The sequence below is a fragment of the Anser anser genome (genome assembly GCF_964211835.1).
Source record: "Anser anser genome assembly, chromosome: 25".
In the NCBI taxonomy this organism is placed as follows: Eukaryota; Metazoa; Chordata; class Aves; order Anseriformes; family Anatidae; genus Anser; species Anser anser.
The window spans coordinates 7,599,115-7,618,855 of record NC_139746.1 but is presented as its reverse complement, the minus strand read 5'-3'; the positions used below and the strand labels follow the sequence as shown (position 1 = coordinate 7,618,855).

The following is a 19,741-nucleotide window of genomic DNA, read 5'->3' as shown; positions in this document are numbered from 1 at the left end:
ACTACAGAGCCGATAAGAAGAGGAATTAAACCTCTGTAAAAAGGACTACAGCCTAACGCTTCAACACTCAGCCATCTTACCCGTCACCTTCATCAACCGATGACTATTTTCCACTAACCATAAGGATATTGGCACCCTGTACCTCATCTTCGGGGCATGAGCAGGAATAGTCGGCACCGCACTCAGCCTATTAATCCGCGCAGAACTAGGACAACCAGGAACTCTCCTAGGCGACGACCAAATTTACAATGTAATCGTTACCGCTCACGCCTTTGTAATAAGCTTCTTTATAGTCATACCCATCATGATCGGAGGATTCGGCAACTGATTAGTCCCCCTCATAATCGGTGCCCCCGACATAGCATTCCCGCGAATAAACAACATAAGCTTTTGACTCCTCCCCCCATCATTCCTCCTCCTACTAGCCTCATCCACTGTAGAAGCTGGCGCCGGCACAGGCTGAACTGTCTACCCTCCCCTAGCAGGTAACCTTGCCCACGCCGGAGCTTCAGTAGACCTGGCTATCTTCTCACTCCACTTAGCCGGTATCTCCTCCATCCTTGGGGCCATCAACTTTATCACCACAGCCATCAACATAAAACCCCCCGCACTCTCACAATACCAAACCCCACTATTTGTCTGATCCGTACTAATTACCGCCATCCTACTCCTTCTATCACTCCCCGTACTCGCCGCCGGTATTACAATATTACTAACTGATCGAAACCTAAACACCACATTCTTCGACCCCGCTGGAGGAGGAGACCCAATCCTGTACCAACACCTATTCTGATTCTTCGGACACCCAGAAGTCTATATTCTGATCCTACCGGGGTTCGGAATCATCTCACACGTAGTCACGTACTACTCAGGCAAAAAGGAGCCCTTCGGCTACATGGGAATAGTCTGAGCCATACTATCCATCGGCTTCCTAGGATTCATCGTCTGAGCTCACCACATGTTTACAGTAGGAATAGACGTTGATACCCGAGCCTACTTTACATCAGCCACTATAATCATTGCCATCCCTACCGGAATCAAAGTATTTAGCTGACTAGCCACCCTGCACGGAGGAACAATCAAATGAGACCCCCCCAATACTATGAGCTCTAGGATTTATCTTCCTATTTACCATCGGAGGATTAACAGGAATCGTTCTTGCAAACTCTTCCCTAGACATCGCCCTGCACGACACGTACTACGTAGTTGCCCACTTCCACTACGTCCTATCCATAGGCGCTGTCTTTGCCATTCTAGCAGGATTTACTCACTGATTCCCACTACTCACTGGGTTTACCCTACACCAAACATGAGCAAAAGCCCACTTCGGGGTAATATTTACAGGAGTAAACCTAACGTTCTTCCCCCAGCACTTCCTAGGCCTAGCAGGAATACCCCGACGATACTCGGACTATCCCGACGCCTACACACTATGAAACACCATTTCCTCCATCGGCTCCCTAATCTCAATAGTAGCCGTAATCATACTAATATTCATCATCTGAGAAGCCTTTTCGGCCAAACGAAAAGTCCTACAACCAGAACTAACTACCACAAACGTTGAATGAATCCACGGCTGCCCTCCCCCATACCATACTTTCGAGGAACCGGCCTTCGTCCAAGTACAAGAAAGGAAGGAATCGAACCCTCACATGCTGGTTTCAAGCCAACTGCATTAACCGCTCATGCTTCTTTCTTATGAGACGTTAGTAAACCAATTACATAGCCTTGTCAAGACTAAATCACAGGTAAAAATCCTGTACATCTCATGTGGCCAACCACTCCCAACTAGGATTCCAAGACGCCTCATCACCCATCGTAGAAGAACTCGTTGAATTCCACGACCACGCCCTAATCGTTGCCCTAGCTATCTGCAGCCTAGTTCTCTACCTTTTAGCCCACATACTAACAGAAAAAACTCTCGTCCAATGCTGTAGACGCCCAAGAAGTAGAGCTGATCTGGACAATCCTACCTGCTATCGTCCTGGTACTCCTCGCCCTCCCATCCCTACAAATCCTCTACATAATGGACAAAATCGACGAACCAGACCTCACCCTAAAAGCCATCGGCCACCAATGATACTGAAGCTACGAATACACAGACTTCAAAGACCTATCATTCGACTCCTACATAGTGCCCACCCCAGACTTACCCAACGGCCACTTCCGACTGCTAGAAGTTGACCACCGCGTAGTTATCCCAATAGAATCCCCCATCCGCGTGATCATTACTGCAGGAGACGTACTCCACTCCTGAGCAGTCCCAACGCTCGGAGTTAAAACAGACGCAATCCCAGGCCGACTAAACCAAACTTCATTCATTACCACCCGGCCTGGGATTTTTTACGGACAATGCTCAGAAATTTGCGGGGCTAATCACAGCTACATACCCATTGTAGTAGAATCAACCCCACTCCCACATTTCGAGGCCTGATCGTCCCTTCTATCATCATCCTAATCATTAAGAAGCTATGCAACAGCACTAGCCTTTTAAGCTAGCCAAAGAGGGACTTCCCCCTCCTTAATGATATGCCACAGCTTAACCCCGCACCATGATTTTCAATCATAATTATAACCTGATTAACCCTAGCACTCCTCATCCAACCAAAACTACTAGCCTTCACCACAACCAACCCCCCATCAAATAAGACCTCCCTCACTACCAAACCCACACCATGATCCTGACCATGAACCTAAGCTTCTTTGACCAATTTTCCAGCCCCAATCTATTTGGCATCCCCTTAATCCTACTATCCCTACTCTTCCCAGCCCTACTATTCCCGTCCCCAAACAACCGATGAATCAACAACCGCCTTTCTACTATCCAAACATGACTCCTTCACCTAATCACAAAACAACTAATAGTCCCACTCAACAAAAATGGCCACAAATGAGCCATAATATTTACATCCCTAATAATCATACTTCTTACAATCAACCTTCTAGGCCTCCTTCCATATACATTCACCCCAACCACCCAACTATCTATGAACATAGCCCTAGCCTTCCCACTATGGCTCGCCACACTACTAACAGGCCTACGAAACCAACCATCAGCCTCTTTAGCCCACCTATTACCCGAAGGTACCCCTACACCCCTAATCCCCGCACTAATCCTGATCGAAACAACCAGCCTACTAATCCGCCCCCTAGCCCTCGGAGTCCGCCTTACAGCCAACCTTACAGCAGGACACTTACTCATCCAACTCATCTCTACAGCCTCCATTGCATTAATACCCACCCTTCCTGCAGTATCCATCCTAACAATAATCATCCTACTACTCCTAACCATCCTAGAAGTAGCAGTAGCCATAATCCAGGCCTACGTCTTCGTGCTCCTTCTAAGCCTATACTTACAAGAAAACATCTAATGGCACACCAAGCACACTCATACCACATAGTTGACCCAAGCCCTTGACCAATCTTCGGGGCAGCCGCCGCCCTACTCACAACCTCAGGATTAATCATGTGATTCCACTACAACTCATCCATACTACTAACCCTAGGCCTCATCTCAATACTCCTAGTAATACTCCAATGATGACGAGACATTGTACGAGAAAGCACCTTCCAAGGCCATCACACTCCCACAGTCCAAAAAGGCCTACGATACGGCATAATCCTTTTCATCACATCCGAAGCATTCTTCTTCTTAGGGTTCTTCTGAGCGTTCTTCCACTCGAGCCTGGCCCCAACCCCAGAACTAGGAGGCCAATGACCCCCAACAGGAATTAAACCACTCAACCCGATAGAAGTCCCCCTACTAAACACAGCCATCCTACTAGCCTCAGGCGTTACCGTAACGTGAGCCCATCACAGCATCACAGAAGGAAACCGAAAACACGCCATCCACGCCCTAACCCTAACGATCCTCCTGGGATTCTACTTCACAGCCCTACAAGCAATAGAATACCACGAAGCCCCATTCTCAATCGCCGATAGCGTCTACGGATCTACCTTCTTCGTTGCCACTGGATTCCACGGACTCCACGTAATCATCGGATCCTCCTTCCTGACCGTCTGCCTCTTCCGACTGATCAAGTTCCACTTTACATCAGACCACCACTTCGGATTCGAGGCAGCAGCCTGATACTGACACTTCGTAGACGTCATCTGACTATTCCTCTACATAACCATCTACTGATGAGGATCTTGCTCTTCTAGTATATTAATTACAATTGACTTCCAATCTCTAGAATCTGGTATAAACCCAGAGGAGAGCAATGAACGCACTCATGTTCATATTCGCCCTATCATCAATCCTAAGCGCCGCCCTAACCGCATTAAACTTCTGACTCGCCCAAATAAACCCCGACTCAGAGAAACTCTCACCGTACGAATGTGGATTCGACCCACTTGGATCTGCTCGATTACCATTCTCAGTCCGATTCTTCCTCAGTAGCCATCCTGTTCGTCCTATTCGACCTAGAAATCGCCCTCCTACTCCCCCTGCCATGAGCCGTCCAACTCCAATCCCCCCTAATGACCCTCACCTGAACTGTAGTGATCCTCCTTCTCCTAACACTCGGACTGGCCTACGAGTGAATTCAAGGGGGCCTAGAATGAGCAGAATAACAGAAAGTTAGTCTAACCAAAAAGATAGCTGGTTTCGACCCAGCAGATTACAGCCAACCCTGTAACTTTCTTATGTCGCCCCTACATTTAAGCTTCTACTCAGCCTTCATTTTCAGCGGACTAGGACTAGCCTTCCACCGAACCCACCTAGTATCCGCCCTACTATGCCTTGAAAGCATAATATTATCGATATTCGTAGGCCTATCAATATGATCCATCGAAAACCAAGTCTCCTCATTCACCATGGTACCAATTCTCATGCTAACCTTCTCAGCGTGTGAGGCGGGCACAGGCCTGGCCATCCTAGTAGCCTCCACCCGCACACATGGCTCTGACCATCTACACAACCTAAACCTCCTGCAATGCTAAAAATCATCCTACCCACAATCATACTTCTTCCAACAGCCCTGCTGTCTCCACCAAAATTTCTATGGACTAACACCACCTTATACAGCCTCCTAATCGCTGCCCTAAGCCTACAGTGATTAATCCCAACCTACTACCCCTACAAATTTTTATCCAACTGAACAGGAATTGACCAAATCTCATCCCCCCTCCTAGTACTATCCTGCTGACTACTCCCACTCATAATCATAGCAAGCCAAAACCACCTGCAACAAGAACCCCTACAACGCAAACGAATCTTTATCTCAACCTTAGTCGCAGTCCAGCCATTCATCCTACTAGCCTTTTCCACCACAGAACTAGCACTATTTTACATCTCATTTGAAGCAACCCTCATTCCCACCCTAATCTTAATCACCCGATGGGGGAACCAACCAGAACGCCTAAGCGCTGGCATCTACCTGCTATTCTACACGCCAGTAAGCTCTCTACCCCTGCTAATCACAATCATACACCTATACGTGAAAATTGGCACCCTGCACCTGCCAACCCTACAACTAACCCACCCAACCCTATCCACCTCATGGACAGGAATACTATCAGGTCTAGCACTGCTCATAGCATTCATAGTAAAAGCCCCACTATACGGCCTACACCTCTGACTGCCAAAAGCCCACGTAGAAGCACCCATCGCAGGCTCAATACTCCTCGCCGCCCTACTACTAAAGCTAGGAGGATACGGAATTATACGAGTCACTCTATTTATGGGCCCACTGTCCAACCTCCTGCACTACCCCTTCCTAACCCTGGCCCTATGAGGCGCCCTAATGACTAGCTCAATCTGCCTACGACAGACAGACCTAAAATCACTAATCGCTTATTCATCCGTTAGCCACATAGGCCTAGTTATCGCCGCAGGAATAATCCAAACCCACTGATCATTCTCAGGGGCAATGATCCTAATAATTTCCCATGGACTAACTTCCTCCATACTATTCTGCCTAGCCAACACAAACTATGAACGTACGCACAGCCGAATTCTACTACTCACACGAGGCCTACAACCTCTCCTACCACTCGTAGCTACCTGATGATTGCTGGCCAATCTAACAAACATAGCCTTACCCCCAACAACAAACCTCATAGCAGAGCTAACCATTATAATCACCTTATTCAACTGATCTGCCTTCACGATCATCCTAACAGGAATCGCAACCCTACTAACCGCCTCCTACACCTTATTCATACTACTAATGACCCAACGAGGCTCAATCCCCTCCCACATCACATCTATGCAAAACTCAACCACGCGAGAACACCTGCTCATAACACTCCACATTATCCCAATATTCCTCCTAATCCTCAAACCCGAACTGATCTCCGGAATCCCCTCATGCAAGTATAGTTTAAACCAAACATTAGACTGTGATTCTAAGAATAGAAGTTCAAACCTTCTTACCTGCCGAGGGGAGGGTTTAACCAACAAGAGCTGCTAACTCTTACATCTGAGCCTAAAACCTCAGCCCCCTTACTTTTAAAGGATAACAGCAATCCACTGGTCTTAGGAACCACCCATCTTGGTGCAAATCCAAGTAAAAGTAGTGAACCCCACACTACTAATCAACTCCCTCACACTACTCACGCTGACAATCCTCCTAACCCCAATCATCCTGCCATTTCTATTTAAAAACTTTAAAAACACCCCACAAGCCACCACCCGCGCTGTTAAAACCGCATTCCTAATTAGCCTAGCCCCTACAACCGCATTCATCTACTCGGGAGTAGAATCTGTCACCTGCCACTGGGAGTGAAAATTCATTATAAACTTTAAAATCCCCCTGAGCCTAAAAATAGACCAATACTCAATAACATTTCTTCCAATCGCCCTATTTGTAACATGATCAATCCTACAATTCGCCATATGATACATGGCCTCAGAGCCATACGTAACAAAATTTTTCACCTACCTACTGACATTCCTAGTCGCCATACTCCTCCTAACAACCGCAAACAACATATTCCTCCTATTCGTAGGCTGGGAAGGAGTACGAATCATGTCCTTCCTTCTCATCGGCTGATGACAAGGCCGAGCAGATGCCAACACCGCCGCCCTACGAGCCGTAATCTACAACCGAATCGGAGACATCGGACTGATCCTGAGCATAGCATGACTAGCTTCAACATTCAACACCTGAGAGATCCAACAAGCCGTACACCCCCACCAAACCCCAATCCTCCCCCTCATAGGATTAATCCTCGCAGCCGCAGGAAAATCCGCCCAATTTGGACTCCACCCATGACTGCCCGCAGCAATAGAAGGCCCCACCCCAGTATCAGCCCTACTGCACTCCAGTACCATAGTAGTAGCCGGAATCTTCCTGCTCATCCGCATGCACCCCCTGCTAGCCACCAACCAGACAGCCCTAACTGCCTGCCTATGCCTAGGTGCTCTATCAACCCTATTCGCTGCCACATGCGCCCTAACCCAAAATGACATCAAAAAAATCATTGCTTTCTCAACATCCAGCCAACTAGGACTAATAATAGTCACTATCGGACTAAACCTCCCACAACTAGCCTTCCTACACATCTCAACCCATGCCTTCTTTAAAGCCATACTATTCCTATGCTCAGGGTCTATCATCCACAACCTAAACGGAGAACAAGATATCCGAAAGATAGGAGGCCTACAGAAAATACTCCCAGTCACTACTTCCTGCCTAACCATCGGAAACCTGGCGCTGATAGGAACCCCATTCCTAGCCGGATTCTACTCAAAAGACCTCATCATCGAAAGCTTAAACACATCATACCTAAATACTTGAGCCCTACTCCTAACCCTTATAGCCACAGCATTCACCGCAACCTACAGCATCCGCATAACCATCCTAGTCCAAGCTGGACAAACCCGAATCCCCCCAATAGTATCAATAAACGAAAACAACCCACTAATCACCGCCCCCCTAACCCGACTCGCCCTAGGCAGCATTACAGCAGGAATAATCATTACCTCTTTCATCACACCAACCAAAACCCCCCCAATAACCATACCCCTTATCACCAAAACTGCTGCCATCCTCATAACAATCCTAGGAATCATCCTAGCCCTAGAACTATCGAACATAACACACACCCTCACTCACCCCAAACCAAACCCCCTCATAAACTTCTCCTCTGCATTAGGGTACTTCAACCCCCTAGTACACCGATTCTTCTCCAAAAACCTACTAGAAAAGGGACAAAACATTGCCCTACACTTGATCGACCTCTCCTGACTCAAAAAAATAGGGCCAGAGGGCCTTGCTGAACTACAAGTAGCCGCAAGCAAAGCCGCAACCTCAATACACACAGGGCTAATTAAGGCCTACCTAGGATCCTTCGCCCTCTCCATCCTGGTAATAATCCTAATAACACACAGACTCACTAATGGCCCCTAACATCCGCAAATCCCATCCCCTACTAAAAATAATCAACAACTCCCTAATCGACCTACCCGCCCCCTCCAACATCTCTGCCTGATGAAACTTCGGCTCCCTTCTAGCCATCTGCTTAGCCACACAAATCCTAACAGGCCTGCTACTAGCCATACACTACACCGCAGACACTTCACTCGCCTTCTCCTCAGTAGCTCACACATGCCGAGACGTCCAGTACGGATGGCTCATCCGCAACCTCCACGCCAACGGTGCTTCGCTCTTCTTTATCTGCATCTACTTACACATCGGACGAGGCCTCTACTACGGCTCCTACCTATACAAAGAAACCTGAAACACAGGAGTAATCCTCCTACTCACCCTAATAGCAACTGCCTTCGTAGGGTATGTCCTACCATGAGGACAAATGTCATTCTGAGGGGCCACCGTAATCACCAACCTATTCTCAGCCATCCCGTACATTGGGCAAACTCTAGTAGAATGAGCCTGAGGAGGATTCTCAGTAGACAATCCAACCTTAACCCGATTCTTCGCCATCCACTTCCTACTGCCCTTCCTAATTGCAGGAATCACCCTAGTCCACCTAACCTTCCTACACGAATCAGGCTCAAATAACCCACTAGGAATCGTATCAGACTGCGACAAAATCCCATTCCACCCATACTTCTCCATTAAAGACAGCTTAGGGCTTACCCTAATAATCACCCCTCTAATAGCACTAGCCCTATTTTCACCGAACCTCCTGGTTCTTGGAATCCTAGTTGGGAGTGGTTGGCCACATGAGATGTACAGGATTTTTACCTGTGATTTAGTCTTGACAAGGCTATGTAATTGGTTTACTAACGTCTCATAAGAAAGAAGCATGAGCGGTTAATGCAGTTGGCTTGAAACCCATCCCCAGTGGTGCCAGTGCACTCTCTGGACTCACTGCACTGCATGTCCAGTGGTGCCAGTGCACTCTCTGCACTCACTGCACTGCATCCCCAGTGGTGCCAGTGCACTCTCTGGACTCACTGCAGTGCATTCCCTCTGGTGCCAGTGCACTCTGTGGACTCACTGCAGTGCATCCCCAGTGGTGCCATTGCACTCTCTGGACTCACTGCACTGCATCCCCAGTGGTGCCAGTGCACTCTCTGGACTCACTGCACTGCATCACCAGTGGTGCCAGAGCACTCTCTGGACTCACTGCACTGCATCCTCTGTGCTGCCAGTGCACTCTCTGGACTCACTGCACTGCATCCCCAGTGGTGCCAGTGCACTCTCTGGACTCACTGCACTGCAGACCCAGTGGTGCCAGTGCACTCTCTGGACTCACTGCACTGCATCCCCAGTGGTGCCAATGCACTCTCTGGACTCACTGCACTGCATCCCCAGTGGTTCCAGTGCATTCACTGGACTCACTGTACTGCATCACCAGTGGTGCCAGTGCACTCTCTGGACTCACTGCACTGCATCCCCAGTGGTGCCAGTGAGCTCTCTGGACTCACTGCACTGCATCCCCAGTGGTGCCAGTGTACTAACAGGATTCACTGCACTGCATCCCCAGTGGTGCTACTGCACTCTCTGGACTCACTCCAGTGCATCCCCAGTGGTGCCAGTGCACTCTCTGGACTCACTGCACTGCATCCCCAGTGGTGCCAGTGAAGTCTTTGGACTCACTGCACTGCATCCCCAGTGGTGCCAGTGCACTCTGTGGAGTCACTGAAGTGCATCCCCAGTGGTGCCAGTGCACTCTCTGGACTCACTGCACTGCATGTCCAGTGGTGCCAGTTCACTCTCTGAAGTCACTGTACTGCATCCCCACTGGTGCCAGTGCACTATGTGGACTCACTGTACTGCATCCCCAGTGGTGACAGTGCACTCTCTGGACTAACTGCAGTGCATCCCCAGTGGTGCCAGTGCACTCTCTGGACTCACTGCACTGCATCCCCAGTGCTGCCAGTGCACTCTCTGGACTCACTGTACTGCATCACCAGTGGTGCCAGTGCACTCTCTGGACTCACTGCAGTGCATCCCCAGTGGTGCCAGTGCACTCTCTGGACTCACTGCAGTGCATCCCCAGTGGCGCCAGTGCACTCTCTGGACTCACTGCACTGCATCCCCAGTGGTGCCAGTGCACTCTCTGCACTCACTGCACTGCATTCCCAGTGGTGCCAGTGAAGTCTCTGGACTCACTGCACTGCATCCCCAGTGGTGCCAGTGCACTCTCTGGACTCACTGCACTGCATCCCCACTGCTGCCAGTGCACTCTCTGGACTCACTGCACTGCATCCCCAGTGGTGCCAGTGCACTCTCTCGAGTCACTGCACTACATCCCCAGTAGTGCCAGTGCACTTCACTGGACTCACTGTACTGCATCATCGGTGGTGCCAGTGCACTCTCTGGACTCACTGCACTGCATCCCCAGTGGTGCCAGTGTACTCTCTGGACTCACTGCACTGCAGGCCCAGTGGTACCAGTGCACTCACTGGACTCACTGTACTGCATCACCAGTGGTGCCAGTGCACTCTCTGGACTCACTGTACTGCATCCCCAGTGCTTCCAGTGCATTCACTGGACTCACTGTACTGCATCTCCAGTGGTGCCAGTGCACTCTCTGGACTCACTGCACTGCATCCCCAGTGGTGCCAGTGAGCTCTCTGGACTCACTGCACTGCATCCCCAGTGGTGCCAGTGTACTCACAGGATTCACTGCACTGCATCCCCAGTGGTGCTAGTGCAGTCTCTGGACTCACTGCAGTGCATCCCCAGTGGTGCCAGTGCACTCTCTGGACTCACTGAAGTGCATTCTCAGTGGTGCCAGTGCACTCTCTGGGCTCACTGAAGTGCATCCCCAGTGGTGCCAGTACACTCACTGGACTCACTGCACTGCATGCCCAGTGGTACCAGTGCACTCTCTGGACTCACTGTAGTGCATCCCCAGTGGTGCCAGTGCACTCTCTGGACTCACTGCAGTGCATCCCCAGTGGTGCCAGAGCACTCTCTGGACTCACTACACTGCATCCCCAGTGGTGCCAGTGAAGTCTTTGGACTCACTGCACTGCATCCCCAGTGGTGAAAGTGCACTCTGTGGAGTCACTGAAGTGCATCCCCAGTGGTGCCAGTGCACTCTCTGGACTCACTGCACTGCATGTCCAGTGGTGCCAGTGCACTCTCTGGACTCACTGTACTGCATCCCCAGTGGTGCCAGTGCACTATGTGGACTCACTGTACTGCATCCCCAGTGGTGACAGTGCACTCTCTGGACTAACTGCAGTGCATCCCCAGTGGTGCCAGTGCACTCTCTGGACTCACTGCAGTGCATCCCCAGTGGTGCCAGTGCAGTCTCTGGACTCACTGCACTGCTTCCACAGTGGTGCCAGTGCACTGTCTGGACTCACTGCAGTGCATCCCCAGTGGTGTCAGTGCACTCTCTGGACTCACTGTACTGCACCCCCAGTGGTGCCAGTGCACTCACTGGACTGACTGCACTGCATCCCCAGTGGTGCCAGTGCGCTCTCTGGAGTCACAGCACTGCATCCCCAGTGGTGCCAGTGCACTCACTGGACTCACTGCACTGCATCACAGGTGGTGCCAGTGCACTCTCTGGACTCACTGCAGTGAATCCCCGGTGGTGCCAGTGTACTCTCTGCAGTCACTGCACTGCATCCCCAGTGTTGCCAGTGCACTCACTGGACTGCATCCCCAGTGGTGCCAGTGCACTCTCTGGACTCACTGCACTGCATCCCCAGTGGTGCCAGTGTACTCTCTGGACTCACTGCAGTGCATCCCCAGTGGTGCCAGAGCACTCTGTGGACTCACTGCACTGCATCCCCAGTGGTGCCACTGCACTCTCTGGACTCACTGCACTGCATCCCCAGTGGTGTCAGTGCACTCTCTGGACTCACTGAAGTGCATACCCAGTTGTGCCAGTGCACTCTCTGGACTCAATGCACTGCATCCCCAGTGGTGCCAGTGCACTCTCTGGACTCAGTGCACTGCATCCCCAGTGCTGCCAGTGCAATCTCTGGACTCACTGTAGTGCATCCCCAGTGGTGCCAGTGCACTCTCTGGACTCACTGCACTGCATCCCCAGTGGTGCCAGTGCACTCTCTGGACTCACTGTACTGCATCCCCAGTGGTGCCAGTGCACTCTCTGGACTCACTGCAGTGCATCCCCAGTGGTGCCAGTGCACTCTCTGGACTCACTGCACTGCATCCCCAGTGGTGCCAGTGCACTCTCTGGAGTCACTGCAATGCATCCCCAGTGGTGCCAGTGCACTCTCTGGACTCACTGCACTGCATGCCCAGTGGTGCCAGTGCACTCTCTGGACTCCCTGTACTGCATCCCCACTTGTACCAGTGCACTCTGTGGACTCACTGTACTGCATCCCCAGTGGTGACAGTGCACTCTCTGGAGTCACTGAAGTGCATCCCCAGTGGTGCCAGTGCACTCTCTGGACTCACTGCAGTGCATCCCCAGTGGTGCCAGTGCACTCTCTGGACTCACTGCACTGCATCCCCAGTGCTGCCAGTGCACTCTCTGGACTCACTGTAGTGCATCCACAGTGGTGCCAGTGCACTCACTGGACTCACTGCAGTGCATTCCCTCTGTTGCCAGTGCACTCTCTGGACTCACTGCACTGCATCCCCAGTGGTGCCAGTGCACTCTCTGGACTCACTGCACTGCATCCCCAGTGGTGCCAGTGCATTCTCTGGACTCACTGAGGTGCATCCCCAGTGGTGCCAGTGCACTCTCTGGAGTCACTGAAGTGCATCCCCAGTGGTGCCAGTGCACTCTCTGGACTCACTGCACTGCATCCCCAGTGGTGCCAGTGCACTGTCTGGACTCACTGAACTGCATCCCCAGTGGTGCCAGTGCACTCTCTGGACTCACTGCACTGCATCCCCAGTGGTGCCAGTGCACTCTCTGGACTCACTGCACTGCATCCCTAGTGGTGCCACTGCACTCTCTGGACTCACTGCACTGCTTCCCCAGTGGTGCCAGTGCACTCTCTGGACTCACTGCACTGCATCCCCAGTGGTGCCAGTGCACTCTCTGGACTCACTGCAGTGCATCCCCACTGGTGCCAGTGCACTCTCTGGACTCACTGCACTGCATTCCCAGTGGTGCCAGTGCACTCTCTGGACTCACTGCAGTGCATCCCCACTGGTGCCAGTGCACTCTCTGGGCTCACTGCAGTGCATCCCCAGTGATGCCAGTGCACTCTCTGGACTCACTGCACTGCATCCCCAGTGGTGCCAGTGCGCTCTCTGGAGTCACAGCACTGCATCCCCAGTGGTGCCAGTGCAATCTCTGGACTCACTGCACTGCATCCCCACTGGTGCCAAAGCACTCTCTGGACTCCCAGCACCGCATCCCCAGTGGTGCCAGTGCACTCTCTGGACTCACTGCACTGCATGTCCAGTGGTGCCAGTGCACTCTCTGGACTCACTGTACTGCATACCCACTGGTGCCAGTGCACTCTGTGGACTCACTGTACTGCATCCCCAGTGGTGCCAGTGCACTCTCTGGACTCACTGCAGTGCATCCCCAGTGGTGCCAGTGCACTCTGTGGACTCACTGCACTGAAGCCCCAGTGGTGCCAGTGCACTATCTGGACTCACTGCAGTGCATCCCCAGTGGTGCCAGTGCACTCTCTGGACTCACTGCTCTGCATCCCCAGTGGTGCCAGTGCACTCTCTGGACTCACTGCAGGCCATCCCCAGTGGTGCCAGTGCACTGTCTGGACTCACTGCAGTGCATCCCCAGTGGTGCCAGTGCACTCTCTGGACTCACTGTACTGCACCCCCAGTGGTGCCAGTGCACTCACTGGACTGACTGCACTGCATCCCCAGTAGTGCCAGTGCACTCTCTGGACTCACTGCAGTGCATCCCCAGTGGTGCCAGTGTACTCTCTGGACTCACTGCACTGCATCCCCAGTGGTGCCAGTGCACTCACTGGACTCACTGGACACATCCCCAGTGGTGCCAGTGCACTCTCTGGACTCACTAAACTGCATCACCAGTGGTGCCACTGAACTCTCTGGACTCACTGCACTGCTTCCCCAGTGGTGCCAGTGCACTCACTGGACTCACTGCAGTGCATCCCCACTGGTGCCAGTGCACTCTCTGGGCTCACTGCAGTGCATCCCCAGTGGTGCCAGTGCACTCTCTGGACTCACTGCACTGCATCCCCAGTGGTGCCAGTGCGCTCTCTGGAGTCACAGCACTGCATCCCCAGTGGTGCCAAAGCACTCTCTGGACTCCCAGCACCGCATCCCCAGTGGTGCCAGTGCACTCTCTGGACTCACTGCACTGCATGCCCAGTGGTGCCAGTGCACTCTCTGGACTCACTGTACTGCATACCCACTGGTGCCAGTGCACTCTGTGGACTCACTGTACTTCATCCCCAGTGGTGACAGTGCACTCTCTGGACTCACTGAACTGCATCCCCAGTGGTGCCAGTGCACTCTCTGGACTCACTGCAGTGCATCCCCAGTGGTGCCAGTGCACTCTCTGGACTCACTGCACTGAAGCCCCAGTGGTGCCAGTGCACTCTCTGGACTCACTGCAGTGCATCCCCAGTGGTGCCAGTGCACTCTCTGGACTCACTGTACTGCACCCCCAGTGGTGCCAGTGCACTCACTGGACTGACTGCACTGCATCACCAGTAGTGCCAGTGCACTCTCTGGACTCACTGCACTGCATCCCCACTGGTGCCAGTGTACTCTCTGGACTCACTGCACTGCATCCCCAGTGGTGCCAGTGCACTCACTGGACTCACTGGACACATCCCCAGTGGTGCCAGTGCACTCTCTGGACTCACTAAACTGCATCACCAGTGGTGCCACTGAACTCTCTGGACTCACTGCACTGCTTCCCCAGTGGTGCCAGTGCACTCACTGGACTCACTGCAGTGCATCCCCACTGGTGCCAGTGCACTCTCTGGGCTCACTGCAGTGCATCCCCAGTGGTGCCAGTGCACTCTCTGGACTCACTGCACTGCATCCCCAGTGGTGCCAGTGCGCTCTCTGGAGTCACAGCACTGCATCCCCAGTGGTGCCAAAGCACTCTCTGGACTCCCAGCACCGCATCCCCAGTGGTGCCAGTGCACTCTCTGGACTCACTGCACTGCATGCCCAGTGGTGCCAGTGCACTCTCTGGACTCACTGTACTGCATACCCACTGGTGCCAGTGCACTCTGTGGACTCACTGTACTTCATCCCCAGTGGTGACAGTGCACTCTCTGGACTCACTGAACTGCATCCCCAGTGGTGCCAGTGCACTCTCTGGACTCACTGCACTGCATCCCCAGTGGTGCCAGTGCACTCTCTGGACTCACTGCACTGAAGCCCCAGTGGTGCCAGTGCACTCTCTGGACTCACTGCACTGCATCCCCAGTGGTGCCAGTGCACTCTCTGGACTCACTGCACTGCATCCCCAGTGGTGCCAGTGCACTCTCTGGACTCACTGCAGGGCATCCCCAGTGGTGCCAGTGCACTGTCTGGACTCACTGCAGTGCATCCCCAGTGGTGCCAGTGCACTCTCTGGACTCACTGTACTGCACCCCCAGTGGTGCCAGTGCACTCACTGGACTGACTGCACTGCATCCCCAGTGGTGCCAGTGCACTCTCTGGACTCACTGCACTGCATCCCCACTGGTGCCAGTGTACTCTCTGGACTCACTGCACTGCATCCCCAGTGGTGCCAGTGCACTCACTGGACTCACTGGACACATCCCCAGTGGTGCCAGTGCACTCTCTGGACTCACTGCAGTGCATCCCCAGTGGTGCCAGTGCACTCTCTGGACTCACTGCACTGCATCCCCACTGGTGCCAGTGTACTCTCTGGACTCACTGCAGTGCATCCCCAGTGGTGCCAGTGCACTCTCTGGACTCACTGCACTGCATCCCCAGTGGTGCCAGTGCACTCTCTGGACTCACTGCACTGCATCCCCAGTGGTGCCAGTGCAATCTCTGGACTCACTGTAGTGCATCCCCAGTGGTGCCAGTGCACTCTCTGGACTCACTGCAGTGCATCCCCAGTGGTGCCAGTGCACTCTCTGGACTCACTGTACTGCATCCCCAGTGGTGCCAGTGCACTCTCTGGACTCACTGCACTGCATTCCCAGTGGTGCCAGTGCACTCTTTGGACTCACTGCACTGCAGCCCCATTGGTGCCAGTGCACTCTCTGGACTCACTGCACTGCATCACAGGTGGTGCCAGTGCACTCTCTGGACTCACTGCACTGCATCCCCAGTGGTGCCAGTGCACTCTCTGCACTCACTTCTCTGCATTCCCAGTGGTGCCAGTGAAGTCTCTGGACTCACTGCACTGCATCCCCAGTGGTGCCAGTGCAATCTCTGGACTCACTGCAGTGCATCACCAGTGGTGACAGTGCACTCTCTGGACTCAATGCAGTGCATCCCCAGTGGTGCCAGTGCACTCTCTGGACTCACTGCACTGCATCCCCAGTGGTGCCAGTGCACTCTCTGGAGTCACAGCACTGCATCCCCAGTGGTGCCAGTGCACTCTCTGGACTCACTGCAGTGCATCCCCAGTGGTGCCAGTGCACTCTCTGGACTCACTGCACTGCATCCCCAGTGGTGCAAGTGCACTCTCTCGAGTCACTGCACTACATCCCCAGTGGTGCCAGTGCACTCACTGGACTCACTGTACTGCATCATCTGTGGTGCCAGTGCACTCTCTGGACTCACTGCAATGCATCCCCAGTGGTGCCAGTGCACTCTCTGGACTCACTGCAGTGCATCCCCCGTGGTGCCAGTGCACTCTCTGGACTCACTGCACTGTATCCCCAGTGGTGCCAGTGCACTCACTGGATTCACTGCAGTGCATCCCCAGTGGTGCCAGTGCACTCTCTGGACACACTGCACTGCATCCCCAGTGGTGCCAGTGCACTCTGTGGACTCACTGCACTGCATCCCCAGTGGTGCCAGTGCACTCTCTGGACTCACTGCAGTGCATCCCCAGTGGTGACAGTGCACTCTCTGGACTCAATGCAGTGCATCCCCAGTGGTGCCAGTGCACTCTCTGGACTCCCGGCACCGCATCCCCAGTGGTGCCAGTGCACTCTCTGGACTCACTGCACTGCATCCCCAGTGGTGCCAGTGCACTCTCTGGAGTCACAGCACTGCATCCCCAGTGGTGCCAGTGCACTCTCTGGACTCACTGAAGTGCATCCCCAGTGGTGCCAGTGCACTCTCTGGACTCACTGAAGTGCATTCTCAGTGGTGCCAGTGCACTCTCTGGACTCACTGCACTGCATCCCCAGTGGTGCCAGTACACTCACTGGACTCACTGCACTGCATCCCCAGTGGACCCAGTGCACTCTCTGGACTCACTAAACTGCATCACCAGTGGTGCCTCTGCACTCTCTGGACTCACTGCACTGCATCCCCAGTGGTGCCAGTGCACTCACTGGTCTCACTGCAGTGCATCCCCAGTGGTGCCAGTGCACTCTCTGGGCTCACTGCAGTGCATCCCCAGTGGTGCCAGTGCACTCTCTGGACTCACTGCACTGCATCCCCAGTGGTGCCTGTGCGCTTTCTGGAGTCACAGCACTGCAACCCCAGTGGTGCCAGTGCAATCTCTGGACTCACTGCACTGCATCCCCAGTGGTGCCAGTGCACTCTCTGGACTCACTGAAGTACATTCTCAGTGGTGCCAGTGCACTCTCTGGACTCACTGCACTGCATCCCCAGTGGTGCCAGTGCACTCTCTGGACTCACTGAACTGCATCCCCAGTTGTTGCAGTGCACTCTCTGGACTCACTGCACTGCATCCCCAGTGCTGCCAGTGCACTCTCTGGACTCACTGCACTGCATCCCCAGTGCTGCCAGTGCACTCTCTGGACTCACTGCACTGCATCCCCAGTGGTGCCAGTGCACTCTCTGGACTCACTGCACTGCTTCCCCAGTGGTGCCAGTGCACTCTCTGGACTCAATGCACTGCATCCACAGTGGTGCCAGTGCACTCACTGGACTCACTGCAGTGCATCCCCACTGGTGCCAGTGCACTCTCTGGACTCACTGCACTGCATCCCCAGTGGTGCCAGTGCACTCTCTGGACTCACTGCACTGCATCCCCAGTGGTGCTAGTGCACTCTGTGGACTCACTGCAGTGCATCCCCAGTGGTGCCAGTGCACTCTCTGGACTCACTGAAGTGCATTCTCAGAGGTGCCAGTGCACTCTCTGGACTCACTTCAGTGCATCCTCAGTGGTGCCAGTGCACTCTCTGGACTCACTGCAGTGCATCCCCAGTGGTGCCAGTGCACTCTCTGGACTCACTGCAGTGCATCCCCAGTGGAGCCAGTGCACTCTCTGGACTCACTGCACTGCATCCGCAGTGGTGCCATTGCACTCTCTGGACTCACTGCAATGCATCTCCAGTGGTGCCAGTGCACTCTCTGGACTCACTGCACTGCATCCCCAGTGCTGCCAGTGCACTCTCTTGAGTCACTGCACCGCATCCCCTGTGGTGCAAGAGCACTCTCTGGACTCAAAGCAGTGCATCCCCAGTGGTGCCAGTGCACTCTCTGGACTCACTGCACTGCATCCCCAGTGGTGCCAGTGCACTCTCTGCACTCACTTCTCTGCAATCCCAGTGGTGCCAGTGAAGTCTCTGGACTCACTGCACTGCATCCCCATTGGTGCCAGTGCAATCTCTGGACTCACTGCAGTGCATCACCAGTGGTGCCAGTGCACTCTCTGGACTCACTGCACTGCATCCCCAGTGGTGCCAGTGCACTCTCTGGACTCACTGCAGTGCATCCCCAGTGGTGCCAGTGCACTCTCTGGACTCACTGCACTGCATCCCCAGTGGTGCAAGTGCACTCTCTCGAGTCACTGCACTACATCCCCAGTGGTGCCAGTGCACTCACTGGACTCACTGTACTGCATCATCTGTGGTGCCAGTGCACTCTCTGGACTCACTGCAATGCATCCCCAGTGGTGCCAGTGCACTCTCTGGACTCACTGCAGTGCATCCCCCGTGGTGCCAGTGCACTCTCTGGACTCACTGCACTGTATCCCCAGTGGTGCCAGTGCACTCACTGGATTCACTGCAGTGCATCCCCAGTGGTGCCAGTGCACTCTCTGGACACACTGCACTGCATCCCCAGTGGTGCCAGTGCACTCTGTGGACTCACTGCACTGCATCCCCAGTGGTGACAGTGCACTCTCTGGACTCACTGCAGTGCATCCCCAGTGGTGACAGTGCACTCTCTGGACTCAATGCAGTGCATCCCCAGTGGTGCCAGTGCACTCTCTGGACTCACTGCACTGCATCCCCAGTGGTGCCAGTGCAGTCTCTGGAGTAACTGCAGTGCATCCCCACTGGTGCCAAAGCACTCTCTGGACTCCCGGCACCGCATCCCCACTGGTG

At 53.6% G+C, this 19,741-nt stretch overlaps 3 long non-coding RNA genes across 3 annotated transcripts in view; 2 read left to right on the top strand and 1 right to left on the bottom strand.

Annotated features, from left to right (window-relative positions):
- LOC310886297 overlaps window positions 1-8,347 on the top strand; it is a 32,308-nt gene extending 23,961 nt beyond the window's left edge. Inside the window, exon 2 of the long non-coding RNA XR_014575267.1 lies at window positions 8,246-8,347. This is a non-coding gene — a long non-coding RNA (uncharacterized lncRNA). The remainder of the gene's footprint in view (window positions 1-8,245) is intronic.
- Window positions 1-19,741, top strand: part of LOC310886300 — a 176,379-nt gene that overhangs the window by 106,590 nt on the left and 50,048 nt on the right. The window lies entirely within an intron of this gene.
- Window positions 8,347-19,741, bottom strand: part of LOC310886294 — a 68,496-nt gene continuing 57,101 nt past the window's right edge. Inside the window, exon 2 of the long non-coding RNA XR_014575264.1 lies at window positions 8,347-9,093. This is a non-coding gene — a long non-coding RNA (uncharacterized lncRNA). The remainder of the gene's footprint in view (window positions 9,094-19,741) is intronic.